Below are 6,838 nucleotides of genomic sequence, written 5' to 3'. Positions count from 1 at the left end.
GAGCCACAGTGGGCTCCAGGTGACAATAACGTGAAGAAAACGTAGGTTACCTCTTGTTGATCCGGTTGTAAAAGAGATAATTGATAATTAATAAATTAATTATATAATTAATTAATAGGCTTAGTTTGACATGCTGAAGACTGAGACTAAGGTTGTTCGAAAGTTTAATTATATTTTTGGACACCGACCTTCATAATTAAATACTTTCTAATTATAACAAGTAGACGATCATATTCATCCTTATTGAGATAATTAAGTACTCTTTTAGTCCAATGAGTTATATCCATTAGTTTACTACATTTAGGTAGTAAAAAAAATTAAAAAATATATATATAATCTTGGCATATATCATTTTAATTATCAGCGATGATTCATGTCGATTATAAAATAAATAAATTTTAATAAATGAATCCATTTATATCCTTTGTTTATATGTATACAAGTCGTGTTATATTTATGTTATAAAAAATTTCAGACATCATTTACAAGATAGTAAAAAATGTTAGAATTAAATTACGTTTGTAATCTTCTATTAGCGTAGACAGTTCATTTGTTAAAAGGGTTCATTGGCTTACTACAACTTTTTTTAAGAATACAAAATAAAAGAATTTTCCTTTTCTAAGTTGGGTGACTAATTTATATATATTTTTTTAAATAATTCAGGTATTTAGATTTTAACGGTCTCAACTAATTCGAGAGATGAACTATCTCCATTTTGCACATGTAGCCCACTTGACCCCAATCGATTTATTTGATCCAATTAATTCGCAAGACCCGTTACTAACATAGCCATCTAACCGATTTATTTGATCCAATCAACTTGACCTAAGGCAAATGACTTAATTCTAGTTATTATTATTATTGAGGTGAACAAGTAGGAACAAGAAACTAGTGTTCTGATGAAATCATGATTTCAATATTCATGATTAAGTATTTGTGGTACTATTATAAGGAATTGGAATCTAACTTATCCAATTCGAGACTACTTAATTAAAATCCTTCTTGGATTCTTTAGTTGGTAATATAGTATTATATAGGCAACATTGATAATCGAAATCGTATTTTAATATCTGATAAAAGATTTAAACTTAGATATTATGAATCTAATATGAGTGTTGAGTGTGCATGATTTTTAATAGAGAAAATTCTAATGGATCAAAAGGATTAGACACTAAGCAATCAAATTCTAATAGATCCGGAGGATCGGATACTAGACAGTGAAGTCTTAATATATCAAGAGAATCAAACAAGCACTTCTTAGGACTTAGGAGGCAACCCAAGCTTTTTTCCACTTGTCATTTAAGTTTTTCCATTTGATTTTTCATTTTTAACTTTTTTTTTATTTTCAGAGTTAGAGAGTTGCACGAGGTAAGTGTGGCAACTACCACAGTTGTGGTGGTCGATCTAGAGAGCATCACAGGCTTGTCATGCCCACCGGCAAGGCCATCTAGAGCCATCCAAAGCCCAACATGGACTGACTATGTTGTCCAACACAACCATGCCAACCCCTAGATGTAGCCACCAAAACTTCCCTGAGTCCAACATGGGTTGGACATGCCTTTGGTCACGCTCGTGTCGCATTGCCACCACAACCCATAGGGGCCAACATGGCCGAGTTGTGTCACTTGACACGGTTGTGTCGCGTTTTGAAGGGTTTTTAAAATCCCTCTTCGAGTCATGTTCTCTCACATGGCCGGTCTTCCCCTTCTTCCTCTATATCCTAAAATCCCTTCCCCATCAATGCTAAAGCCCTTTAAGCTCAAGATCTCTTCACACATTCTCTCCACCACCTTAAAACCTCTTCTTCTCTTTTTCCTCTCTACAGTAACCTCCATCATCTCCATCTCCCTCTCAAATGCTAAATCCCTCCCAAACCCTAATCCTCTCCTCCAACCACAAGGAAACCCTCTCCTCTCCTTTTCTCCTCCCCTAATCTTCAAAGTTTTTCAACAACAAGGTTTCTTTGTTTCTTTGTGTACAGAGATCCTGTGGAAGTGATGACGTGGAGGAGATGACTCAAGCTAGTAACAATCCTAACCCATCTAACATTATTTTTATATGAAATGTTTGTAAAAAGGAAAATAGTTAACACTCGCTACATGGATGACATTGTTTTGATGACTCTAGGATTTACGGAGGATATTGACTATATGCTTGATCGAGTAGGATGGACTAACTTTATGAACATGAAATTTCCTATTTACATTAGGATAACTCGAGTTTTTGAGTTCTATTAAAGCACACATTTTACAAGGAGAAAGACACGGGATAAATTAAATTTCGATTGTTTAATGAGGAGTATAATTGGACTTTAGCACAATTCAATTCTGTTTATGAATTATCCTCAGGTGGAGTTAGATGGGAACTCAATGATTTTACTCCTCGTGCATTTTGGATAAAACTCACTAAGGAAAACTGATATAACACTTGTAGGGCCAAAAGTGGTTTCCCTACGAAACCCTTGTTTTAGATATCTTCATTATGTGATGACACATACTATATTCAAAAGAAGAGATAGTGACGGGGTTGTTAGACAAAAAGAATTACTATTTTTATGGGACATGTTATATAATGTCAATCTTAATATAGGGTCACATGGTGAGACATTTTGCTAATGTGGGCAGAGCTCCTTTGAAGAATATCATTATTAAAGGATTAATTACTCCATTGCCTGAGCTCTTAATTTTAATCTAATAGGACTTGAGGAAGTAAGAGGTAGCATGAGGATTGACTTAAAGACATGTGTAGCCATCCGAATGATCATTAAAGAAGGAGCGGGATATAACCTAGTCTTTAAACTACCACATCCCCTACTTGACCTTGAGCATATTTGTCTGAGACCGAGCCAATGGGGCCTTTCCCACCATAACTCCCATTGAGCCTCTCGACATGGAGCATCCTCCTCACCGATCTACATGAGCAACCCCATCCACTAGATCCAGCCTCTCACGACATTCTTTTATTTTTGTTGAGTCTTTTACAGGGCACTCTGGATACGATTTCTCAGACATCTGTGCATCCCTCGACGTCATTCGAGCAGAGACACATGTCAGCTAAGCTCCAAGCTAAGCAGGCCAAGCAAAGGTATTCGGATAAGCGGTACCGCAAAGTGGAGCAGCACTTTCAGAGGACGAATGATTTCTACTGCTAGGCATGTGAGTACATCTACAAAGAGGCGAAACATCGCTACAGTCAGGAGGGGTTTCACTGAAGGATAGAGGAGCACTTCTAGCAAATGGAACACTATCACTAACAAATCGATAACATATACAAACTAGCATGTACAACTTGGTAACCTCCTCAACTTCCCTCTATTTCCTCCTTTTTCCCTCCATAATAGATTTAGTTATTTTTCTTCCTTTTCACATTGAGGACAATGCTTAATTTAAGTTTAAGAGTGTTTAGTTAGATTTAGTTTATTCATCATGCATCATATTTGTTTTGTATTTACTTTATCATATTTATTTCATATTTGTTTCCTACATTATCATTACTACCATGAGTATCATTTATATGATTTGTTTGTTTCTTATAATGTAACTTTAGTTTGCTAAAACTTAATGTTCTTGTGATAGTATGTTTACATCATTAGTGATTTATCTTTTCCTAAATGTAGAACATGAGTATTGTTAAGTCAAAGAATTTCACTGTATACTTATATGATTAGTATCTCCTTTAACTTACACAAAAAACTTAATTTGAAATCGAAGTATCCGAAAAAAATTATGATTCATCTTGTTGGACTTGTACATTGGTATCCTTAAGTGCCCCAAATACATTTTGATTACTAGAGAAACACTCGAACCGAGATTATAAAAAATATCTCTATCTTATGTAGATTTGTGTGAATAAATAACGATTAGGTGTTCATCTAATCATTAATCTCGACATCAAGTGCTCCTTTGAGATCTTATATAGATAATACAAAGCATTATCGGGGGGCGATCCTTGCATATGACAGGTAAGTGCCTCTTGCGTGGGTAAGCTTGGGAACACGATGGAATGACCAAATAACTTAGCTTGAAAATTGATACTTGAAGATTGAGTTACAATGTATTATGCACAAAGAACTTTCGAGTTAATCATTAATCTCGACATCGAGTGCTCCTTTGAGATCTTATATAGATAATACAAAGCATTATTGAGGGACGATCCTTGCATATGACAGGTAAGTGCCTCTTGCGTGGGTAAGTTTGGGAACACGATGGAATGACCAAGTAACTTAGCTTGGAAATTGATACTTGAAAATTGAGTTACAATGTACTATGCACAAAGAACTTTCTAGTTACGTCTCAGTGAAACTATTCATATATCTTTGCTCATTAGTAATACTACTCAATAAGACTAGATGAACTTGTTAGGGATTATGATGTATCATTAACGCATATAGATTTTAACTACAAATTTTTATTTAAGGACAAACAAAGGTTTAATTCTTGAGGTGTTTGATGTGTGTGATCCATTCCTATATTTCCACCCTTTGCATTTGTTTCTCATATTACATTAGCATATTTGCATTTATTTATAGTATTATCATGTATTTTCATGATTTTAGTTCGGGAAACTGCTCTTGTGCATTTTGTATTAATAGGACACAAAGATCTTGACAATTGGATACGTTAGCAGACAGAGAAGCTTCCTTCCAACACTTGAAATGACATTTCTGTGGCCCATGCCATGGTCATGAGCCATGTTTGGAGGGAGGATACACATCAGAGCATAAACGAGGAGACCAGTACCTGAAACGATCAAGTCGTGCCACCCTCTATTGCATCCAAGGGATGGATTCCAAAAGCAACACTGCCAGGTCGTATTGTCCAACACGGTCGTGGCACGATGAGCCGAATTCTCTCCAAATTAACAGATTCTGTTAAATACCGAGCAACTCTCCAAAGCAATAAAAGAAACCAAGAGGCTACAGCTATAGGACATCGAAGAATACGAGGTTTGTGATAGAAACCCTCCCTCATTGGGAGAGTCATCTTGCGAGGAAGTGGAGATTGCGAACTGAGCAGAGATTGAAGTTCTTCCGAAGATATTGAATTCCTTTTAAACCTAACTTCTATTTTACATTAATCATGTCTTTGGCTTGTAACTTCATCGTCATGGAGTAGTCTCCCTAATTCTAGGGTTATGAAGTAACTTGATGTTTGTTTAATGAAATAAATACATTGACTCTCATTTTTGTTTATAACGTGTATGACTTGTGATCGATTTTAGTGTGTTTCTCTCTATCCATCATTTGTTGTTGGATTTAACCTAGATATTATCCTCGTTCGGGTAGACCGAGGGGAGAACACTAACTGTAATCATTGCATATAAATATACGATCGGATCAATAGAGATTTAGTGGTCACCTTTATTGGCGAACACCAATCTTCAACTTCTAGAACCGACTTGAGGGGTTCCCAACACAAAGTAGGGGCAGCATCTAGTGGTTCGTGAAGCATTCGTGATAGGAACATCCCTAACAGCGACCCTAGCACAGTTACTGTGAAAGTAGTTGACTCCATCACAGAGCAAGGGTAGCATCTAGCGGCTCGTGGATCTCTCATAACAAGAATATCCCTAAAAATGACTCTAGTATGACTACCTCGAAGATGAGAGACTCTCTTGAGACTTTCACAATTCATCAAAGAGCTTAAGGGGTCTATCATAATCCACGAGTTACGATTAGGATAGACACATTGGCTATTTCGTACTTTATTTTACCCTATAGATAGATACACTAATTATCTTAGATGAATCCCTTCATAATCATACATCAAGACAAAGGTCATGTCATTCATCAACATTCACCATAGTAAAATTGAAACCCTAGAATTGTCTTTCAAACTTGATTTCTCACCGTTTTCTCTCGATCACTTCCGATACAACTTTTCGATTTTCTAGATAATCTACTTCACGAACATTTCGGTACTCAACACAGTCCTAAAGGACAATGCACTTTTGTTACTTGACGACATCGTGCACTTGCAGTACGACTGACATACACACCTTCCCCTCTCTCTCGTCCAATTCCGACTCCATAGCATTCTAAATGTCAACCATGAGCCTTCCTTGCTCGGTTAGAATTTACATCTATTGCTCCCTTTGAGATCATGTTGATGGTACCTCAGTGGAGAAGGTTATCCCTAGGGGTTCCTTGCCACATGTTATGACTTTTCCAAGGTAGTTCCTGAGACCTCCAAGTTATTTTTGTGGCTTCCCAATCTCTGTGCTGACTTCTGGACTCAACCTAATAAGGACGCTTAGTCAAGGATCAATGGGTCGGTTTCGGAGGAGATCAGACCTACTGATGGTGTTGCACAGTCTGATTGACTTCTTCAGCGAGCATGTGACATGACTAAGTAGAATGGTCATATACCTGATGGAAAGTACAAAATGATATTAGCTCTTAAAGGGGTTGTTAACTCGGGTGCCCTTGTGATGGACAAGATTTTCTTCCAACGCCCGAACAACATTTTCTCCCCCAACTTTAATCGGGATATAGTTGAGGAGTGGCATCAACACTATATTTTGAGAAGGCAGATGAGGAGGCCTCCTTTCCTTCCAAGCATGACATGGTCCAAAAGGATTAGATTCATTCTTCCGGACATGCTAAGCCTCCTCCATCTTGATATACTTTTCGTCTCTTCCCAAGAGGTTGTCGTAATTGACTAGGGTTTTTTTACTGATTTGAAAAAATTTCCTTCTAGCAACCCTTGAGAGAAAGCGCTAGTGAGGATTTAAAAGGTGGCAGAGGGCAAAGGCAACCCAATTGAAGCATTGGATGTACTCCCCTAAGGTTTTTCGATTTCATTGTTTCATTGCGAAAAGACTAAGAGAAGTTTCAGTT

The sequence above is a fragment of the Curcuma longa genome, unplaced genomic scaffold (genome assembly GCF_044706935.1).
Source record: "Curcuma longa cultivar G26 ecotype Majalengka, Jawa Barat unplaced genomic scaffold, ITB_CL_G26_1.1 contig_23404, whole genome shotgun sequence".
Taxonomy (NCBI): domain Eukaryota; kingdom Viridiplantae; phylum Streptophyta; class Magnoliopsida; order Zingiberales; family Zingiberaceae; genus Curcuma; species Curcuma longa.
The sequence above is the reverse complement of the archived record's forward strand: the minus strand, read 5'-3'. Positions refer to the sequence as shown.